We start from the raw sequence: 25,128 nt of genomic DNA, 5'->3' as shown, positions 1-25,128 counted from the left end.
AGAAGAGTTGCCTGGATTACCGCCACCCAGAGCAGTGGAGTTCCAAATCGATCTAGTGCTGGGAGCTGCACCCGTAGCTCGTGCGCCGTATCGTCTGGCACCTTCAGAACTGCAAGAGTTGCAGAGTCAACTGCAAGAATTGCTCGACCGTGGGTTTATCCAACCGAGCTCGTCGCCTTGGGCGCACCTGTTTTATTCGTGAAGAAGAAGGATGGATCCTTCCGCATGTGTATTGATTATCGTGAGCTGAACAAGATGACGATCAAGAATCGATATCCTCTTCCCCGAATTGACGATCTTTTTGATCAGCTGCAAGGATCAAGCGTTTATTCTAAGATCGATTTGCGATTAGGTTATCACCAATTGAGGGTGAAGGAGAGTGATGTGATAAAGACTGCGTTTAGAACCCGCTATGGTCATTATGAGTTTCTCGTGATGCCATTCGGTTTAACCAATGCACCCGCTGTATTCATGGACCTCATGAATCGTGTCTGCAAGCCATACCTGGATAAATTCATTATCGTCTTCATAGATGATATCCTCATCTACTCCAAGAGCGAAGAAGAACATGAGCAACATCTTCGGTTAGTGCTCAAACTCTTGAGACAAGAGCAGCTTTATGCCAAATTCTCCAAGTTTGAATTTTGGCTGAAGGAAGTCCAATTTCTGGGTCATATTGTGAGTGATCAAGGTATCAAATTTGATCCCGCCAAGATCAAGGCTATCAGCATGTGGGAAACCCCCACTACCCCGACTCACATCCGCCAATTTCTAGGTCTTGCCAGTTACTAGCGAAGGTTCATTGAAGGTTTCTCTTTGATTTCGCGTCCTTTGACTGCGTTAACTCATAAAGGGAAGAATTTTGTTTGGGAAAAAGAACAAGAAGCAGCATTTCAAACCCTGAAGCAGAAATTAACCACCGCACCTATCTTATCTCTTCCTGAAGGCAGTGACGACTTTGTTGTGTACTGCGATGCTTTGAAGAATGGTTTTGGTTGTGTATTGATGCAAAGAACGAAGGTCATTGCTTATGCTTCTCGTCAGCTGAAGAATCATGAGCGAAACTACACTACTCACGATATCGAACTTGGAGCCGTTGTCTTCGCATTGAAGCTGTGGAGACACTATCTCTATGGAACAAAGAGTACCATATTCACCGATCATAAAAGCCTCCAACACATCTTCGATCAGAAGCAACTGAACATGAGACAGCGTCAATGGATTGAAATGCTAAACGACTACGATTGTGAACTTCGCTACCATCCGGGCAAGGCCAATGTTGTAGCTGATGCCTTAAGTCGAAAAGAGAGGACGGTACCTCTTCGCGTTCGGGCTCTGAACATCACCATCCATTCGAACCTCCATAGCCAGATCCGAGTAGCCCAAGAAGAGGCTCTCAAGGAGGAGAACATATCTCGTGAATACCTGAACATTCTCGTCTCTAAATTCGAGGTTAAGGAGTCTGGACTCCGATGTTATGCAGAAGAATTTGGGTACCTCGTTATGGAGATCTACAGAACTTTATACTTGATGAAGCCCACAAGTCGAGATATTCGATTCATCCAGGAGCTGGCAAAATGTACCACGATCTTAAGGAATAGTATTGGTGGCCAAATCTTAAGAAGGATGTTGCAACTTATGTTGGAAGGTGTTTAACTTGTTCGAAGGTTAAGGCTGAACATCAGAGGCCATCTGGATTACTTCAGCAACCATAAATCCCGCAATGCAAATGGGAAGCAATTACAATGGATTTCATCACGGAGCTACCAAAGACGGTGGGCGGATACGATACAATCTGGGTTATCGTTGACCGTCTTACCAAATCTGCACATTTTCTAGCGATGAAAGAAACAGACACAATGGAGAAACTTGCTCAACTGTACATCAAAGAGGTTGTAACTCGTCATGGTGTACCTCTATCAATTATCTCATATCGCGATCCCCGTTTTGCTTCCAGATTTTGGCGTTCCTTGCAAGAAGCCTTGGGAACCCGTCTCGACATGAGCACCGCGTATCACCCCCAGACCGACGGTCAGAGCGAACGAACGATTCAGACTCTAGAGGACATGTTACGTGCCTATGTTATTGACTTCGGAAAGTCTTGGGAAAGGCATCTGCCGCTAGCTGAATTCTCTTACAACAACAGTTATCATTCGAGTATTAAAGCCGCGCCTTTTGAAGCGTTATATGGCCGCAAGTGCCGTTCTCCTATTTGTTGGGCTGAGTTAGGCGAAGTGCAAATCACCGGACTCGAGATAGTCCATGAAACAACGGAGAAGATTTCTCAGATTCAGGCAAGACTTAAGACGGCCCGCGATCGCCAAAAGGGTTATGCTGATCTTAAACGTAAAGACTTCGAATTCAATGTGGGTGACCGAGTAATGTTGAAGGTCGCACCTTAGAAGGGTGTAATCCGTTTTGGAAAGCGCGGAAAGTTAAACCCGCGATATATTGGTCCTTTTGAAATTTTGGAACGTGTTGGACCCGTTGCTTACCGTTTGGATCTTCCGACTCAGTTGAGTGCCGTTCATCCTACCTTTCATGTATCAAATTTGAAGAAATGTCTTGCTCCACCGAAACTTATCATACCATTGGAAGAACTTACCATTGATTACCAACTCCACTTCGTGGAACCTGTCGAAATTATGGACCTTGAGGTCAAAACCTTGAAACGCAATAAGATTCTAATTTTCTGAGTTCGATGGAATGCCAAGCGTGGACCTGAGTTTACTTGGGAGCGAGAGGATCAAATGAAGCAGAAGTATCCTCTCCTTTTTCTGACTCCATCACCATCAGCTTAAATTTCGGGGCGAAATTTCCAATAACAGGTGGGTAATGTAACGACCTGACTTTTTCGACTTGCTTTTGTGCCTTGTATTTTAACGAAACTGCGTTTTTGTGCGTACTGCGTTACTTTATTACTCTGAAACCCTGGCACACGTGTTTTATATTCATATATACTTAAAAACATGCCTTGTTGTATGTGGAATGCTTAACTTGTCCATTGGATGCTTTATAACCGTTAGTGTTACTTGCCGTTACGAATAAACTGCGGACTGCGCGCACGTTTGACTTTTGTCGGAACTGGAACTTTTGTACTGCGAAATATTAATTATTATTTTATAATAATAATTACCTGGGCCGTTGGATGCTTAATTTTATCTATTTAATTGCTAAAGTCCAATAGTTAGTCTTGTTGGACTTTCTACCTTGTTGGGCTCAAGCCCACCCTACACTAGCTAGTGACCCAATTAATTAACCCAAGTATTATTACTAGTGGCCCATAATAATAAATAAATAATAAACTAATTAATTAATGAGTCATACTAGCATAATGGATAAGGTTTATCTAAATGTTACATAAGATTCTAGCAAAAGCACACTTTAGACACCATTAGCCAAAAAGCAAGTTTTTGTCTCCCCCTCCCCCTCTAAATGCCATCCACCACCACCACCATGGTCTTGGCCACCTCATCAATCTATGTGATCTTCATTTGCCTATAAATACTAGCCTTTAGTCCCTCATTCCAACACTTGATCATTTTGGCTTTTCACACACTTATTCTTTCTTTCTTTCCTAGCTTGTAAGTTTTTCTTTTCCTTCCTCTTTTCTTCTTAAATTCGTGTACATCATCATCATTATGTGGAAGATCAAGTTCCTTCTAGCTTTGATCTTACTTATATCTTGTTGATTCAAGCATGAATCTTTCAAGAACATGGAAGATTCAAGCTTTTTAGCTTGAATCTTCATATCTTTTGTAGATCTACTTCTTTTATACTTTAATCTTTCTATTTTATGAAAAAGATTCAAACTTTTGTTTGTAATCTTCATGCATCTTCAAGATCCAAGCTTTATGCTTCAAGATCTTCAAGAACAAACAAGATGCAAGCTTTCTAGCTTGGATCTTCATATCTTTTTGTTAGATCTAAGTTCTTTTTGCTTTGATCATGTTGTTTTGTGAAAAAGATTCAAACTTGTGTTTGTTATCTTCATATATCTTAAAGATCCAAGCTTTATGCTTCAAGATCTTAAAGAACACTTAAAGGTTCAAGCTTTCTAGCTTTGCAATCTTGTAACTTGTGTGAAATGGATCCAAGCTCTCTAGCTTAGGGTTCCATCACCTCATTTGACTTAGATTGTGCTATTACTTGTTGAATTAATATAAAGTTTGTAACTTTAGTTGTTATTGTGAATTGAAATTGTGTTAAGACTAAGGATATGATGTAACCTTGGTTCATCATCCATCTAAGACTCATGAATGAGTTGTGTTCTTACTTGGTCTTAACATATTGTGTATTGATGGTGAATCTTGGTCAAAAGTGATACTAAACCATCAACGAGTTGTACACTTGAAGCTACAAGCATCAAGGATGAGAACCGTGATGAGCATCAAGCACCAAGAACCCCACCGGAGAACTTGTCCATTGAATTTCGTATCTGATCAGACCACCTGGGCTACTGGAAAGTTGATTTTCAGCTAGTTCGGTTCGAGTATATGATTTTCCGTTTAGGCCTCGTCTTAATCCGAGTTACGGTTTTGGATTTATGGCCCTCCGATAGTCACTACACCCTATTAACGTTGTGCTGAAATTTCTGACCTACTCGCACTTAAACCATCGCCACGGTCAAACGAAGACGAGTTAGGTTCTGAAAATTGGTCAGCTGTTAGGGGACTCATATACGGAGGTATAGGCACTGACCATGCATCTTTTTGATTTACGTAGAGGTCGTAGCAGCTGACCGAAGTCAGCCTATTGTTTCGATCTCTATTCTCGTCAAACTTACTTAGCTTTTATGATGATGAATGATGATGATGATGACACTTAAACTTATTTTATGCACTATTAGAATTTATAAAGACAACCTACTGACCTAGTAACATTTGATTTAGGTTGACGACCTTTTGGACCGACTTACTACTTGCGTACTTTCATTACCGACTTTACCGCTTTTATCACTGTGAGTTATAGCATCCCTTTTTACTTTAATTATTTTGGGACTGAGAATACATGCGCTTTTTACGTTTTACATACTAGGCACGATTACTTAAACTTTATATGTGTGTGGGTTATACAACGGCATAAACATTCCCCTTAGCACGGTAACGTTTAGTCATTGGTTTTTGAACCGGTGAACGCGAATCTTAGATATGGATCCATAGGGTTTGACATCCCCACTCGGGCTAGTCGCGCTAGCATTTAACGGGTGTTTAATACTTCGTGAACATACGCACTCGCCAAGTGTACTTTCAGGGGGTTATAAACGTTAAGTCTAGTTACCGGGTGCCCACGGTTATACATATACTTTTCATACTGTTTTGATACGCTGTTGCAGCACTGAAATCTCGTGGCCTATCTTGCGTTACTGTTACAACTTAAACTATAGCTCACCAACATTCGTGTTGACTTTTTAAGCGTGTATTTCTCAGGTGCCTAGAGGTTTATTGCTTCCGCTGTTAGACTTGATGTCATGCTGTTATTGAATTGCTGTTATGGACCTACTGTACTAGTTATCCGCTGCATTACTAGAGATGTCTCAAATTATGAAACTTATGTTTTGCATTCGTAAACTTATGTTATTTTGGAGCAATGGTTTGTAATAAGTCTTATGACATGTTATCTTTGTAAAACGTTATCTTTTAATGAATGCAAATTGGTTTTCAAACAGCATATAGTGTTTGACCTTGTGATGATCCTGTTGTTGATGATCCGTACATGATGGTTTTATACGGGGTGTCACAGATCACCGTGAAGACCCCCTACGCAATGTAGGAACTAAAGTTGAGATCCCATAATTTACAGGAACAATGCACCCAGATGATTTCCTAGATTGGCCGAGCACCGTTGAATGCGTGTTTGACATTAAAGATATCCCCGAACACCTCAAGGTCAAGCTCGTGTCACTCAAGTTACGCAAACACGCTTCCTTCTGGTGGGATCATGTTCGAAAAGATAGGGCGTATGCCCAAAAATCCAAAGTAGAAACCTGTGATAAGATGAAGAAACTATTGCGCAATAAATTTCTTCATGAAAATTATCGACAAGAAGCATTCCTTGAATACCATAATTTGCATCAAGGCAACAAAAGCGTGGAGGAAATTATACAAAAATGCGACCAGCTACGTATTGTGATTTGGATGCTGCTGCTCGAATGGGCCTGGGATGATTATGGATCCTTTTGGCCCCAGGCTTGGAGAGGATGCAAGAATATTTCAATTACAATGCTAGTTACTTAGTTTTCTAATTAAACTTCTATTGTTCCTATTATTTATATTGTCCAACATGTTGTTCTTAAGATTCAGTTTTGTTCAATATTACGTGAGAAATAATAAGACAAGGCTTGATGTGTGCGAGGTGGTGTATAAAATAGTTATATTTTTACAAGGAAATACTATTAAATACGATACAATTTTACACAAGTAATTTATTTATTTATAGAATGGATATACCTAAACCTTGCTACAACACTTATAGGTAGTGTACCTAATCGTACAGTAGTGTAGTTTTTGGTAAGTCCGGTTCGTTCCACAGGGAGACTTTTAAACAAGCTTAACGCTATATTTTTAACTTATAATTGTAAAAATACAAAAATATATATAAGTAGTATTATTATTATAAAAGGGGGTTTTTACCGTTTAATGATCGGTTTGTCGATTTTAAAACTTTAGTCGCAGTTAAAACCTAATGTAAAATATTAAAAATAAATATAACTAAATTTAAAGCATAAAGTAAATAACGATAATGAAATTGCGATAAATAAAGTGCGATAAAATAAAGTTGCGATAATTAAAGAGTACGATAATTAAAAATGCAATTAAACAAAATGACAATAAATAAAAGTGCGATAATTAAAAGTGCAATTAAATATAAAATTTATAAATTATACTTATTTAAACTTCCGTAATCATGATGTTTGACGTGTTGATTTTAGTTTTATTACCATGGGTTAATTGTCCTTTGTCCTGGATTATTCAATATGTCCATACGGATTTGTCCATAATAGTCCATCAGTCATAATCATAAAGTGCGAAAGTCTTCGTCAAATTATTCTTATTCCTGAAGTCAAATATTCCAACTAATTGGGGATTCGAATTGTAACAAGGTCTTAATACTTTGTTTAATGAATACACCAGGTTATCGACTGCGTGTAGTCCAAGGTTTTACTACTTTGTTAACAATTACACCAATTACCCTTGAATGTAATCCACCCCTGTTTCAACAAGTCTATTAACTATTAATCCAGTTCCGTGTCCGGTAAAATGAACAATTATTGGTATTTATAGATATCCTGCCCACCGTACCCAGTCAAGCGTATGTGGTTATATATAAATACGTCAAATTATAAGTCTATATATTAAATCAACGAGGTATCATTTAGTTAATATAAAACCCATTAATAGCCCATAGTCTAATTTCCACAAGTGTCGTTCTTTTATCCAAACCCCAATTATGGTAAAAAGCCCAATTACCCAATTTTAATATTTAGCCCAACATCACGATTACTTCGGCATTAAATAAGCATAATAATAACTTAGCTACGAGACATTAATTTAAAAATAACATTAACCATAACTTACAGTGATTAAAAATAGCGTAGCGTTACACGGACAGAATTTCGACTTATACCCTTACAACATTCGCTAACATACCCTTATTATTAGAATTTAAAATTAAAATTATAATATAAATATATATATATAAATATATATATATATATATATATATATATATATATATATATATATATATATATATATATATATATATATATATATATATATATATATATATATATATATATATATATATATATATATATATATATATACGTGAGTGAGATAGAGAGATGGATATATAATCAACCAAAACTGTGAATTTATAGGCATGTGGGCTGTCACCTACTGCCATGCGATCGCATGGATTTTTGCCTTCCAGGCCATGCGATCGCATGGCCACTTTTTCCAGCTCACATGATTTGTTTTCTTGTTTTGCCGACGATTTATAATAATAATATAATATATAAATAATTTATAGAATTATTTAAATATTATATTATATTCGTGTGCATAGTTGACTTGTAATTTTTAGTCCGTTGCGTCGAGCGTTGAGAGTTGACTCTGGTCCCGGTTCCGGATTTTCGAACGTCCTTGCGTACAATTTAATATCTTGTATTTTGCATTTCGCGTCTTGTACTCTTGTAATTTTGAGACGTTTCTCATCAATAATTGGAACCACTTTGATTGTACTTTGTACTTTTGAGCTTTTAGGTCGTTTGCATCTTCAATTCGTCGAATCGGTCTTTTGTCTTCACCTTTTATTATTTAAACGAATATCACTTGTAAATAGAACACTTGCAACTAAAAGCTTGTCTTTCTTGAGGGATAATGCTATGAAATATATGTTCGTTTTTAGCATTATCAAATATTCCCACACTTGAGCGTTGCTTGTCCTCAAGCAATATAGTCTTGAAATAAAAATACTAGAATCACTTCTTTATTCTTCACACTTTGTACATCAGTGATTTCTATACGGCGGTATAAACAATGGTAGTAACGTTGTGGTTTACAGTCCCACATGACTATAAAAAATTTAGATCCTTTAAGGAAATTGGATCTTTATGAAAACATTTGATCTTTTGAAAATTTAATCTAGCTTTTACCCTAGATAAGTTTTCCAGAATAACCCTTCACCGGTGTTTGCAAAATTTTTTTGTGGGTTTGGTGGGTTTCAGATTTGAAAATTTTAGCTCAAAACTTGCGGTTTTGTGTCACCCACTTGCTAACCTTGTATTGGGAAAGTAACACGTCCAGTATACTTGCTCCGTATATTACCTTTTGGTAAACTACCGTCCGGTTGTAAAGAAAAGCGTTGAACAAGCAACTGTTAAGGCAATGTCCCCTGACATGCTTTTAATCATGGTATATAACGTGTCGAATGCAATTACTATCCTTTATAGGAGCAATAGTAAAGCTCACCCTATAGTTTTTTGGTCTGGTACAAGGTCCTGTCTTTGACCATGCTATGCAACCACCGTTCTTACGGTTGACACCTGATTTGGTTCATGTGACCTAATGAATTCCAGGTGAATTTCCAGGATTTTACGTTCAATGGTAATGAACGCATTGAAAATGGGTTTTTAGAAAACAAATCGGTTTGTAGTTTTGATCAAAATATTTTCTCGTTCAAGCTCGAGTTTAGATATCATCGAATTCCATGAGTTTGTAATTCTCAATCTTTAAAAGTCAATCTCAAGGATTGAGTAATATCAGTCTTAAAAGTTGATTTTTGATCTTTAAGGAGATTATCCTTTTCTGGGGGTCTGATTCATTAGTCTTATCAAGCTAATTTGCATGGCGTCCTCCTCATTGTACGAGACAGATCCTCTCATGGTTAGGATAAGTCTGACCATTTTTCAAGATTTTTCTTCAACCTACAGCTGGTCTGGACGACAACTTCCTGACCTAAATCAAGAAGCGTGTTTCTTTTTCAGAAGACTTTACTTCCTTTTAATGATGGAATTGATTCATCGTGTAGATCCATCTTTCTTCCAAATATATTACAGTTTTTCGGGTAAAACATTTAATTTTGTTCAAAACAAAAGTATCTTCAGTTATTTGTACAAAAATATGTGATATATGTTCAAAATAACTTGATAAATTTTTCCCATACTTGGCTTTTATTTTCCTTTTTATTGTCCTCTATTCCATTTTAAATGAATTCTAACATTTTGGGTTGTTTCTCAATTTATGTCCTTTCCGAGGTAATAATAATTTCGGTGTTAACACCTAATTTTATCGTTCAAAAATATGTATAAACATGATTTTGAAATCATTTAATTGAAAATTTTGAAAATTTTTACTAGAATTAGGTAGTCAGTATATAAGACTAGGGCTGTTCTTTATTATCAGAGAGCACTAGATTCTAATACAACTACTGCGTTACTAGTATTTCTAATGGTAACCAAGTGTTTAAATTTAAAATTTTAAAAATCCGAAAGAATTTAACCCCTTCCCACACTTAAGATCTTGCAATGCCCTCATTTGCAAGAAATCAGTACAATTTAAATTATTGAGGGCGTTTAGCGTAGAAAAATGATTAAATTTTACCAAAGTTTACAAACATATTGGCGTTTGTTTTTTATTTTTTTTTTAAATATTTTTGGCATATTTTAGATCAATAGGATTAAAAATAATGATAATAAAATTTCTCGTCCCGCCCTCGAGTAAAGCAATTTCGGTTCAACGACCTAGTCTTCAACTCACGACGAATTTTAAAAATCATATTTTTAATATAACGAAATAAAGTAAATTTTTGTTTTTAAATTCACACCAAACTTTAAGTTAAAATGCATAAAATTAAAAATTCATACCAAATTTATATTATATTTTTTTTATACAACATACTTATATTATATTTTTTTTATACATACAAACTTATATTAAAAATATTAATTTTTCAAATATTTAAAAACTTAAATATATCGATTTTAAAATTTACAATATTATTTTAATATTAATTTTAAAAACAAAGTAAAAATAAAATTAAAAATCTTTTTGGTCTTTTATCCCACTTTAATCAATCAAATATTATCAAAAATATACGCCCCTCTTTTCGGTAAAGTAATTTCGGTTCCATAACCTAGTTTAACTCATGACGAATTTTTGAAATATTTTGGGTTGAATGATTAAAGATATTTATACCTTAAAAATAAACGGTAAATTCCGCAGTGATGTAATAAATTTTTGTATGATATCAATAATTTCGGTTACGCATACCTAATTTTACTCAATACCAATTTAATACTTTATAGCGAACAATTTAGCGTTTATTATCAAAAGGTTAAAAATAATAAAAATAAAAATAAAAACTGTACATACTTACCTGTGAAATAGAATTCTTAGTGACCTGCTTTAGCCCACTCATAAGATAGTCGAACTAATTGGTTTTCCATAGCTACATAGGCGTAACATCGAACATTTAACATTTTTTCTTCGAAACATATGAACGGTCCATCTCTGCATAAAGTAACGAATTCGGTATTGGAATATGTCTGATTCGTCAAACATTTTCCTTCGTGTGACCATTTTCCGCATTTGTGACATCTTTCAAGGTGTCGAGCTCTTCTTTTCGCTGCGGATTTTGATTTTCCTTTACCAAAATGTAACTTATTATTTTCGTTCCTGGATTCTTTTCTTACTCCGTCCAATTTACCTCTGATTAATGATACCAATTCACTTGGAAGGTGTCAATATTACGTTTAGTGATCAAAGCGTGTAGCATTAGACCATGGTTTAATTCACAGGAAGTCTTCATCTTGTAAAACCTAAAAAAAAATAAAAATTCAGAATGGGGGAGAAGACTAGTTCTTTAGGGTCTGCTAGGGAAAGACCATTCGGATTCCATTCTCGAGAACTACACGAAAACAGAACATCTAACTCTAATAGAAATACTTATTATCCTTTAAAGACATGATTCTCCCCACACTTAGTTAGCTGTGGTGTTGAAATTGTGATTAACTTCGTTGTCAACTTCCATTGGACTATCTATGTAATGTTTAACTCTGTGACCATTAACTTTAAATTCAATCCCATTTGAATTTATTAATTCTATTGTTCCGTATGGGAAAACTCTTTTGACTATAAATGGTCCAGACCATCTTGATTTCAATTTTCCAGGAAATAGCTTGAATCGTGAATTGAAAAGAAGAACTCTGTCTCCTTCTTTAAATTCTTTTGAACTTCTGATTCTTTTATCATGCCATTTCTTCGTTCTTTCTTTATAGATTAACGAATTTTCGTATGCTTCTTGTCTTAATTCTTCTAATTCGTTTAGTTGGCTTAACCGTAGACGTCCAGCTTCATGTAAATCAAGATTACATGTCTTCAAATCCCAAAATGCTTTGTGTTCAATTTCTACGGGAAGATGACATGCTTTTCCGTAAGCGAGTTTAAAAGGTGTGGTTCCAATTGGAGTTTTGTAGGCTGTTCTAAAAGCCCAGAGTGCATCCTCCAATTTCATGGACCATTCCTTCGGATTTGATCCTACGGTTTTTTCTAGAATACGTTTTAAAGCTCTGTTGGTATTTTCAACTTGTCCACTTGTTTGTGGATGATATGCAGTGGAGATTTTATGAGTTACTCCATATCTTTTGAGAACTTTCTCAAGTTGATTATTACAGAAATGAGTACCCCGATCACTTATTAAAGCTTTCGGTGTTCCGAACCTTGCAAAAAGATGTTTTAAAAAGTTGACTACAACTCGTGCATCGTTAGTTGGGAGAGCTTGTGCTTCCGCCCATTTAGATACATAATCAATGGCAACGAGAATATAGAGATTATTATGAGATTTTGGAAATGGACCCATAAAGTCAATACTCTAAATGTCAAATACTTCACATACTTGAATGACATTTTGTGGCATTTCATCACGTTGACTTATTTTTCCGGCCCTTTGACAAGCATCACAGGATTTGCAAAGAAGGTGTGCGTCTTTGAAAATTGTAGGCCAATAGAATCCAGCATCATAAACTTTTCTTGCTGTTAGTTGAGGCCCATAATGCCCTCCTGTTGGTCCTGTGTGACAATGGTTTAAAATTTGACTAGCTTCATCTCCGAATACACATCGGCGTATTATTCCATCGGGACAACTTTTATACAAATGTGGATCTTACCAGAAATAGTGTTTTATATCACTAAAGAATTTCTTTCGTTTTTGGTACGATAATCCTTTTTCAAGGAATCCACATACTAAGTAGTTTGCATAGTCTGCAAACCATGGAATTTCATTATAATCTATCTTCAATAGATATTCATCAGGAAAGTTGTCTTGTATTGCCGATTCATTTAGAACTTCTAATTCAGGATTTTCAAGACGAGAAAGATGATCAGCGGCGAGATTTTCTGCTCCCTTTTTGTCTCGGATTTCAATATCGAACTCTTGTAAGAGTAAGATCCAACGGATTAATCTTGGTTTAGCATCTTGTTTCGAAAATAGGTATCTAAGAGCAGAATGGTCGGTATAGACCACCGTATTAGCTAGAACGAGATATGAACGAAATTTGTCAAAAGCAAAGACAATAGCAAGTAGTTTTTTTTCAGTAGTTGTATAGTTCGTTTGTGCTTCTTGTAACGTCTTACTAGCATAATAAATAGGTTGAAATCGTTTTTCAATCCTTTGTCCTAAAACGGCTCCCATTGCAAAATCACTTGCATCGCACATAAGTTCGAATGGTAGATTCCAATTTGGTATTATCATGATCGGCGCATTAGTGAGTTTTTCTTTAAGAATATTAAAAGATTTAATGCATTCATCTGAAAAGATGAATGGAACATCCTTTTCTATGAGTTTATTCATAGGAGTGGCAATTTTAGAAAAATCTTTTATGAAACGTCGGTAAAAACCGGCATGCCCTAGAAAACTCCTAACTCCTCTAACATTGGTGGGATGTGGAAGTTTAGCAATTACATCTACTTTAGCTCTATTCACTTCAATTCCTTCCTTTGAAATTTTATGACCAAGAACGATGCCTTCTTTAACCATGAAATGGCATTTCTCCCAATTAAGAACTAGATTTGATTGTTCGCATCTAATGAGCATTCGTTCAAGATTAACTAGGCCTGATTCAAATGTATCACCGAAGGCTGAAAAATCATCCATGAAAACTTCCATGCATTCTTCTATCAAGTCGTGAAAAATCGCCATCATGCACCTACTGCGAATTTATAGGCATGTGGGCTGTCACCTACTGCGAATTTATATACGTGAGTGAGATAGAGAGATGGATATATGATCAACCAAAACTGCGAATTTATAGGCATGTGGGCTGTCACCTACTGCCATGCGATTGCATGGATTTTTGCCTTCCAGGCCATGCGATCGCATGGCCACTTTTTCCAGCTCAAATGATTTGTTTTCTTGTTTTGCCGACGGTTTATAATAATGATATAATATATAAATAATTTATAGAATTATTTAAATATTATATTATATTCGTGTGCATAGTTGACTTGTAATTTTTAGTCCGTTGCGTCGAGCGTTGAGAGTTGACTCTGGTCCTGGTTCCGGATTTTCGAACGTCCTTGCGTACAATTTAATATCTTGTATTTTGCGTTTCGCGTCTTGTACTCTTGTAATTTTGAGACGTTTCTCATCAATAATTGGAACCACTTTGATTGTACTTTGTACTTTTGAGCTTTTAGGTCGTTTGCGTCTTTAATTTGTCGAATCTGTCTTTTGTCTTCACCTTTTATTATTTAAACGAATATCATTTGTAAATAGAACACTTGCAACTAAAAGCTTGTCTTTCTTGAGGGATAATGCTATGAAATATATGTCCGTTTTTAGCATTATCAAGGCCGATTGCCTTTTCCTTGTTATAAAAATTCATATTACTTAAAAGTCATTGTTCGGTTGTTGTGATCCTAGGCATTACTCCAATCTTTCACTGCCAACTTTGAGGACTTAGAATATCGATAACTCATCAATATTTTGAAGCTTTATCAAATCACGTCAAATATGAGAAAAGTGTGTCATTTTAAAGCGGGAAAGATCATGCAGCATGTTTCTGAATAGACCCATTCATATACATTATAAACGATTCACAATAGTTGATTTCATTGTGAGGTACTTGACCTCTATATGATACATTTTATAAACATTGCATTCGTTTTTAAAATACAAACTTTCATTTACATCGAAAGTTGACGGCATGCATACCCTTTCATAATATATCCATCTATAATTGACTTAATAATAATCTTGATGAACTCGATGACTCAAATGCAACGTCTTTTGAAATATGTCATGAATGACTCCAAGTAATGTCTCTAATATGAGCTAATGCACAGCGGAAGATTTCTTTCATACCTGAGAATAAACATGCTTTCAAGTGTCAATCAAAAGGTTGGTGAGTTCATAGGTTTATCATAAAACAATAAAATTCATCAATTTTGATAGACCACAAGATTTAAATGTTGCATGGTACAAATGGGCCCGAATTCTATACCTACCTATAATGTACATGCGATATCTTTTAAATACAGTACACCTTTCTCGTGTACGAAATCATCTTTCATAAATCTTAGTAACCGTACACATATCTCGTGCACAAAAATAACATACACATAACCTGTGTATAAAATCATTCTCTCGATACATAACATTCACTTTTCATTGCTTTCATAGCTTGGCTTGGTAACCGACCTTAACATATAATGCGCATAATAATATCCCCAAAATAGAACATCTCGTCTGTATAATAATCATATAAACTTCGAAGTACTAAACACCACGCCCACTAGCCCTTCCGTCTAGTGAACATTCTGGGTGGGAATGTTAAACCCGGTAGCTACCTTTAGGATTCGCGTCAATTAGGCATGCACTAATTCTCAAAATTAGTGATGTTCCCTAATTCTTAGGTTACCAAGCAATAATAATCAGGGGAAAAATATTCATATCAATTGTGGCAATTATCACATTCACATAATTCAATGGTGGCAATTATCACGTCCACATAATTCATTCGAGAAATGTTTTGCTTGTGTCTATCTTGTCAAACATTTATAAAAGCATTTCATGTATTCGCAGTTCAAAATGTATTTCAAAAGCATTTAATAAATCAGTTGTAAAAGTAGCGCATGTATTCTCAGTCCCAAAAATATATATTGCAAAAGCATTTAAAAAGGGAGTAATGAAACTCACGATACTGTATTTTGTAGTAAAAATACATATGACGACATTGAACAACTGAACAAATGCAGGGTTGGCCTCGGATTCACGAACCTATATCAATTGTATATCTATTAATACATATAATAGAAATCACAAAATTTCATGTATTATTTATATATTTGTAGTTATATAGAATTTATACTAAATTCTATTTTAAAACGTATACTTATATTATATCATAAATTGTATATATTTATTTTGTTTATATAAATTTAAAATGATTAATATCTATACATTTAGTTATATTAATATCTATATACAAATATATGTGATTAGTATATGTGTGATTAGTATATATGTGATTAGTATTGTATTTAAGAAATATCGTTAGTTTGTTATATGTAAGTATTTATATAAGTTATGTTAATATTTTTGATATATAGTTATATGAAACATTAATATAATTTTAGTATATGTAATAAGTATATTTAATGTACCAAATATTTATTTGTTAAAATAATAGTTTAGAAAATAATGATTTGCTAATAATAATAATAATAACTTTATTAATAATGATAATACTAATAACAAAAATGAAAATGATAAATTTATAATAATAATGATACTAAAAATGTTATTAATAATAATAATAATAATGATATCAATAATTATGAATATGATAATGATACTTATTTTAATGTTAAATCTAATAAATTGCATTATGTTAGTAACAATAAAATTAATAATGCTTAATGTTAATACTTAGTGATAACAATAATAATAATTCTAATTATACTAATAATCATACTCTAATGTTAGTAATTAAAATAACAATATTTTTATTAATCATTTTAATACTAATTATAATAATAATAATACTAATAATAATAATAATAATAATAATAATAATGACACTACTAATAATCATATTAACAACGATAATAATACTAATTACATTAGTGATAATAATAAATTTTATTTTCTAATATTAGTAATAATTATAACATAATAACATACAATAATAATTTATAATAACAATTAATAATAATAATAATAATAATAATAATAATAATAATAATAATAATAATAATAATAATAATAATAATAATAAGGAAGTAATAAAAATATATTAACTACCTTAAAGGCTTGTTAAAAAAAAATGGCATGAACCGGGTTCGAACCCGAGACCTCTCGCTCCCCCGAACACCCACATAACCATCCCTCCAATATGCTTTCCTGAATTATTCCCTAACCCAAAGTAATATAAACGTTTTTTTTTTCTATTTTACATCATCTTCTTCCTCACTAACCTTAGATTGACATGAACCACAACCAATTTCTCAGCTATTGAATGCTTTGACTTAAGATTGAATATTGAAACATATATTTACAACTTGTAATTGGGATTTCAAATCAACAGACACAAAAAAAATAATATTAAAACAGACAGACGATGGTACGTAAAAAAAAATGATGAACTCAACATTTGATTATGAAATCCGAACATTTTTAGACAAAATTTAATACATGAAATATGTAATACATCGTGCATAGAAACTTCCTAAATCATTAATTGATCCAGAAACTTTAAAACGAATTCAAATTTCATGAAGAACAATATTTTGACTTTTTGAATTATAAAGTTTGACTCACAAATTCTTACTCGATACAATGAATTGGCCCTTGAAATTTTATAGATAGTTAAGTTAAGAGATTCCTAACAACACTGTTTCTTCTAATTTTTGAAATTCATTAAGAAATTCATTTGTTTGAAAAATTTAAGCAATAACAGGGTATAACGATTGATTTTTTTGTGTTTTGATTTTTACTCTCTAATTGCAGAAGAGTATAGCTTTATATCATGATAGATATCGTTTAATTGAAGATTAATAAAGATAATAGGATCGGTTTTATCTGCAATGTAAAGTGAATTGGACAGGTAACAGATTTGGGACCATAAATAGTTGATCTGGAAGAAGAAAAAAAATAAAAAGAATTAAAGTGTGATCTGATAGCTAACGTAATTTGTTTTATAATGGGGTTAGATTCGACTACAATTAGATAGGATCTAAAATCATGAGCAGTAGATGCAAGAAAAAATTAAAATCGATTGGTACAAGGTTCGTTTATTAATTGTTTATTTACATATGTATATATTCGTATGTCTATATCTGTTTATTAATAAATCTATATTTTATAAATCTATTTATCTATATATGTATATATATGTATATATATCTGAAATTTATATATGTTTATGTATCTATCAATTTAGTTGTATTTGTATACTTGTATTTATATATATATATCGGTTATTATTATTTATAATAAATATAAACCTATCAATAATAATATTGTTGTTAATAATTATATTAATAATAACCAATAATAATAATAATAGTATTAATGGCAATGATAATTATAATAATAATATTAATATCAATAATAATATTAATATCAAATTAATTAAATACAGATAATAATAATAATTATTATTATAATAAAAAGGATATTATTTGTCATGGTACTTATGTTAATAATAAAGATAAAAATAATGCTAGAAAAATCTTATAATAATAAATAATAATATTAATAACTATTAATAATATTATTTAATAACAATACTAATAACAATAATTTGTATGTTTCAATTTTTATATATGTCATTTAATAGTTATACATTTTATATACTATAATATACATACAATCTTAATTTTTGTATATATATATATATATATATATATATATATATATATATATATATATTACATAACTAACTCTAATGATTAATTTATATTTTTAAATTTAAATCTGTTACATCTACTTACATTTATATACATATACATATTTATTTATAAACAATAGTTCGTGAATCGTCGGAAATAGTTAAAGGGTAATTGAATCTATGTAAACAGTTCAGAATTTTCAAAACACAACAATACAGACTTTGCTCATCGCGTCGAAATCGTATAAGAATAAGGTTTAAATTTGGTCGGAAATTTTCGGGTCGTCACAGTACCTACCCGTTAAAGAAATTTCGTCCCGAAATTTGAGTGAGGTGGCCATGGCTAACAATAAAAATGTTTTCATGGCGAATATGAGTTGATAAATAGAGTTTTATCATCATTGAGTATTATGGATTAAACAATTCGATTATTCAAAGAGTACGAGTGAAGCTATCACAGAAAATGAAATGAGTAAATAATGTCTCGTCATATCTTTTGACGTAGACACGGTTGATTTCCGGGGTTCAAGGGATTTAAAGAAAATCTTCGTAATCTGAATAAGACATGATCTTTCAGAATTTAAGGAAATTAGGATCTCCTTTGGTTAAATGCAATGATTTATTTTGATTGCTTTGTCGGATATTTCGCTATAAATTCATCCCCTTCGTTTCCTTTATATTTTGGAGTTCCATCCTTTTGTTTTCTCTTTTCGACTTTTAATTAAGCGAATAATGGTCCAGAATTCGTAGGTATGGATTTTGAATGAACATGATTAATGTTCTAAGAGAGAGATTGTAATAGCACGATTTAATTTGTCAAATTACTAGAGTCACTGAGAATAGAACTATCAAGAATATACTTTCTTGATATGTTCAAAAGTTAAGCAGAATGAAAGAGTTATGTAACATGGCATATGATGACGTTATAATCTGTGAATCATCACGTCCCATTAGAAACTCCATATGACTTACTGTAATATAATCACGTTGATCAAGTGTCATTATATTATACTAACTCATGCTTCAGTTCCCAACACTACTTCAAAAAATTCATAATTTAAACTCAAAGGTTTACAGAATAAAGAAACTAAACAGTTTCCTTTATGATGTAATACAGATAAATCGAGGAGATAAATGATTTCAGATAAGAATAGTTATGGAAAATATTTTCAGAAATATCGAGGATATTTATAATGAAAGACACGATAATATCTTAGAATTTTAGAATCAAATTGTGATGAAGAAATTCATTCACAATGATTTAGAGCGATTAAGGAGCAAGGTATTCGCTAAAGATTTCATCAGCTTTTTAAAAATTCAGAAAACTTGATTCATAGGCTTAAGTGCTTTTCAGAAATTCAGAATTGAAGTTTCGTAAATCCAGGAGATAGAAGTTATATATATATATATATATATATATATATATATATATATATATATATATATATACATTTATATATATAAATATAAATATATATAATTGTTGTCGTAGAATCGCTGAGAAATTCGAGATTATCGATTGATGACTCCCGGTATTAGGTATGGTAATTATCGTTACAAGATGATGATGAGTTCATGATAAGACAGATAATATTGTGATTGGTCAGAGAGATTTAAGTCAAGAAGCAACGAGGTTGCTGGTAAGTTTACTGCTAATGTGATGGATTATAAATGGTTCTCCGGTAACGATGATGAAGGAAATCTTTATATATCAAAGTTATAATAAAGCTAATTCGAATGAAAGTCGAAGTTTGATTTGTTGGAGCTGTGACAAAATTGGCTAATTTGAAAAGGAATTTCAATGTTATTTTCGATAATAGCAATGCCAAAGAAGCTAGCACAGATACATGTTGAACGTTTACTCAGGTTCCGAGAGTTTTCAGGTGCATAACTATATGTATGAATATTTTCTTCCGTAGATGAAGTGCGGTTGGTTCATCCTCTAGAGTGAGGTGTTGTCAAGAATCATAAAAGGTTTGAACGTGGATTGTAATCGTCAAGATACAAATGAGTTTTAAGATGAAATCAAGTGGAAAACTTGAAGAATTGTTTAATTTCATATGTTATAATTAATATTTTAATTCATTTTAATTGTCCAATATTATTAGTCCACAGTCGATAGTCCACAGTTAGCGGTCCAATAATTTATATATAGTTTAATATATAATATTTGAATTAATTAATACGTATCGTGACCTGTGTACATGTCTCAGACTCGATCACAACTCAAAGTATATATATTATTATAGAATCAACCTCAACCCTGTATAGCGAACTCGATCATTACAGCATATAGAGTGTCTATGGTCATTCCAAATAATATATATAGATGTGTCGATATGATATGTCAAAACCTTGTATACGTGTCCCGATATTTAAAGTGCGTAAAAATAAATAACAGAAATTAAATGATGATAAATAAAGTGCGTAAAGTAAATAACAGAAATTAAATGACGATAAATAAAATTACGAGAATGTAAATTGCGATAATTAAATTGTGATAAATAAATTACGATAAATAAATTGCGATAAATAAATTGTAATAAGGAATTAACAGTTAGCTAGAATTTTGTTAGCGTGGATTCTTAACAAAATTTCTCATAATTAATTTGTTTGTTTCTAACAAATTTTATTTGTCCAATGTTTTCTTCATTATGCCACTTGTCGGATTCTGATAGGTCAATATCCAAATATGAAATTGAATGAAAATGGTTATTCTGCGGTGAACGGATACGTATATCGGTGGATGTAAGTAGGATAGTAAATGACTGTTGAATCATATTCGAAGAATATACAGTGTAACTTATTAATGTGAAATCTAAATATTCCTCGGGTATTACCTACCCGTTAAAATATTTTCACCATTAACAGTTTGTACAAAAGAATTTTTAATTACAATCTTTATGAAAACATATATACATATAAATTTTCTTCAGATGTAATCATGGATTTAATGAGTCAATATGATATTTAACTCATTTGATTTACCGTTAGAACAAGAATATATAATCTCTAAAACATTAGAGATTACATAATTGCCATGTCGAACGAAGATAAATGATGTAGAACGATACGTAGAACGATGATTATACTCGAGGTACAGAATGAGATGTTGAGGCATGGATTATTGATGGTACTGGTGCTGTTATTGATGGTACGGTTGGTGACGGTGATGTTGCTGAAGCTGATACGTTTTGCACCATATTTTCCAAGGCTACAACTCGGGCGCGAAACTCGTTGACTTCTTCCATTATTCCGGGATGAATGTCGGTCGGAACGAGCGGATGAATAAGGTTTAAAATTGTGGATAGAATATAATCGTGACGAGCTACTCTAGAAATGAGGTTAAAAATGGTGTTTCGGATAGGTTCACCGATAAATGCTTCAGGTTCTTCGCCAAGAGGGCAATGTGGTGGATGGAAGGGATCGCCTTCTTCTTGTCTCCAATGTTTAAGTAAGCTACGAACCCATCAGATGAATTGAGGATGGCTGATTGGTTGATTCATTCTGGTTACACTGTCTTCGGAGCTTGAGTCGAAATCCAAATCGGAATAGCTGTCGGAATCCGAGGTATTCAAACAGGTTGAGGGATCCATCTCGTACGATCAGATGGAGGATTTTCGATATGAATTAAATTATAGGATGTAGATTAGTATCCTGCAATACATAATTTACATATGCATATATAATACTAAAATCCCATAAGTTACGGAGGAATCTACAGAAGCTGTCAGGCAAAGTCTACAGTAACAGATACGCTAAGATATGAATTATCAGATACGCTAAGATATGAATTTTTGTCTATACACTATCGATGCACTAAATGCAGTAAGACGTGTCTAGACTAAGAATGATAAGCAAGTGATTCTCTAAGAATGATAAGCAGGTAATTTTCGACATGAAATGATAAGCAAAACTTTTGACATGCAGACACGGTCGAAGTCCAGACTCACTAATGCATCCTAACGACTTATCAGTTAGACACACTAATGCAGACCTGGTTCACTAAGACCACCGCTCTGATACCAACTGAAAGGACACGTTCATATACATTATAAATGATTCACAATACTTGATTTCATTGCGAGGTACTTGACCTCTATATGATACATTTTACAAACATTGCATTCGTTTTTAAAAGACAAACTTTCATTTACATCGAAAGTTGACGGCATGCATACCCTTTCATAATATATCCATCTATAATTGACTTAATAATAATCTTGATGAACTCGACGACTCGAATGCAACGTCTTTTGAAATATGTCATGAATGACTCCAAGTAATGTCTCTAATATGAGCTAATGCACAGCAAAACATTTTTTTCATACCTGAGAATAAACATGCTTTCAAGTGTCAACCAAAAGGTTGGTGAGTTCATAGGTTTATCATAAAACAATAAAATTCATCAATTTTGATAGACCACAAGATTTAAATGCTGCATGGTACAAATGAGCCCGAATCCTATACCCACATGTAATGTACATGCGATATCTTTTAAATACAGTACACCTTTCTCGTGTACGAAATCATCTTTCATAAATCTTAGTAACCGTACACATATCTCGTACACAAAAATAACATACACATAACCTGTGTATAAAATCATTCTCTCGATACATAATATTCACTTTTCATTGCTTTCATAGCTTGGCTTGGTAACCGACCTTAACATATAATGCGCATAATAATATCCCCAAAACAGAACATCTCGTCTGTGTAATAATCATATAAACTTCGAAGTACTAAACACCACGCCCACTAGCCCTTCCGTCTAGTGAACATTCTGGGTGGGGGTATTAAACCCGATAGCTACCTTTAGGATTTGCGTCAATTAGGCGTGCACTAATTCTCAAAATTAGTGATGTTCCCTAATTCTTAGGTTACCAAGCAATAATAATCAGGGGAAAAATATTCATATCAATTGTGGAAATTATCACGTCCACATAATTCAATGGTGGCAATTATCACGTCCACATAATTCATTCGAGGAATGTTTTACTTGTGTCTATCTCGTCAAACATTTATAAAATCATTTCATGTATTAGCAGTTCAAAATGTATTTCAAAAGCATTTAATAAAGCAGTTGTAAAAGTAGCGCATGTATTCTCAGTCCCAAAAATATATATTGCAAAAGCATTTAAACAGGGAGTAATGAAACTCACGATACTGTATTTTGTAGTAAAAATACATATGACGACATTGAACAACTGAACAAATGCAGGGTTGATCTTGGATTCACGAACCTATATCAATTGTATATCTATTAATACATATAATAGAAATCACAAAATTTCATGTATTATTTATATATTTGTAGTTATATAGAATTTATACTAAATTCTATTTTAAAATGTATACTTATATTATATCATAAATTGTATATATTTATTTTGTTTATATAAATTTAAAATGATTAATATCTATACATTTAGTTATATTAATATCTATATACAAATATATGTGATTAGTATATATGTGATTAGTATATATGTGATTAGTATTGTATTTAAGAAATATCATTAGTTTGTTATATGTAAGTATTTATATAAGTTATGTTAATATTTTTGATATATAGTTATATGAAACATTAATATAATTTTAGTATATGTAATAAGTATATTTAATGTACCAAATATTTATTTGTTAAAATAATAGTTTAGAAAATAATGATTTGCTAATAATAATAATAATAATAATAACTTTATTAATAATGATAATACTAATAACAAAAATGAAAATGATAAATTTTTAATAATAATGATACTAAAAATGTTATTAATAATAATAATGATATCAATAATTATGAATATGATAATGATACTAATTTTAATGTTAAATCTAATAAATTGCATTATGTTAGTAACAATAAAATTAATAATGCTTAATGTTAATACTTAGTGATAACAATAATAATAATTATAATTATACTAATAATCATATTCTAATGTTAGTAATAAAAATAACAATAATTTTATTAATCATTTTAATACTAATGATAATAATAATAATAGTAATACTAATAATAATAATGACACTACTAATAATAATATTAATAACGATAATAATACTAACTACATTAGTGATAATAATAAATTTTATTTTCTAATATTAGTAATAATTATAACATAATAACATACAATAATAATTTATAATAACAATTAATAATAATAATAATAATAACAATAAGGAAGTAATAAAAATATATTAACTACCTTAAAGGCTTGTTAAAAAAAATGGCATGAACCGGGTTCGAACCCGAGACCTTTCGCTCCCCCGAACACCCACATAACCATCCCTCCAATACTGCTTTCCTGAATTATTCCCTAACCCAAAGTAATATAAACATTTTTTTTTTCTGTTTTACACCATCTTCTTCCTCACTAACCTTAGATTGACATGAACCACAACCAATTTCTCAACTATTGAATGTTTTGACTTAAGATTGAATATTGAAACATATATTTACAACTTGTAATTGGGATTTCAAATCAACAGACATAAAAAAAAATTAAAACAGACAGACGCTGGTACGTAAAAAAAAAAATTGATGAACTCAACATTTGATTATGAAATCCGAACATTTTTAGACAAAATTTAATACATGAAATATGTAATACATCGTCCATAGAAACTTCCTAAATCATTAATTGATCCAGAAACTTTAAAACGAAATCAAATTTCATGAAGAACAATATTTTGACTTTTTGAATTATAAAGTTTGACTCACAAAT

The sequence above is a fragment of the Rutidosis leptorrhynchoides genome, chromosome 9, assembly GCF_046630445.1.
Source record: "Rutidosis leptorrhynchoides isolate AG116_Rl617_1_P2 chromosome 9, CSIRO_AGI_Rlap_v1, whole genome shotgun sequence".
NCBI classification, from domain to species: Eukaryota; Viridiplantae; Streptophyta; class Magnoliopsida; order Asterales; family Asteraceae; genus Rutidosis; species Rutidosis leptorrhynchoides.
The sequence above is the reverse complement of the archived record's forward strand: the minus strand, read 5'-3'. Positions refer to the sequence as shown.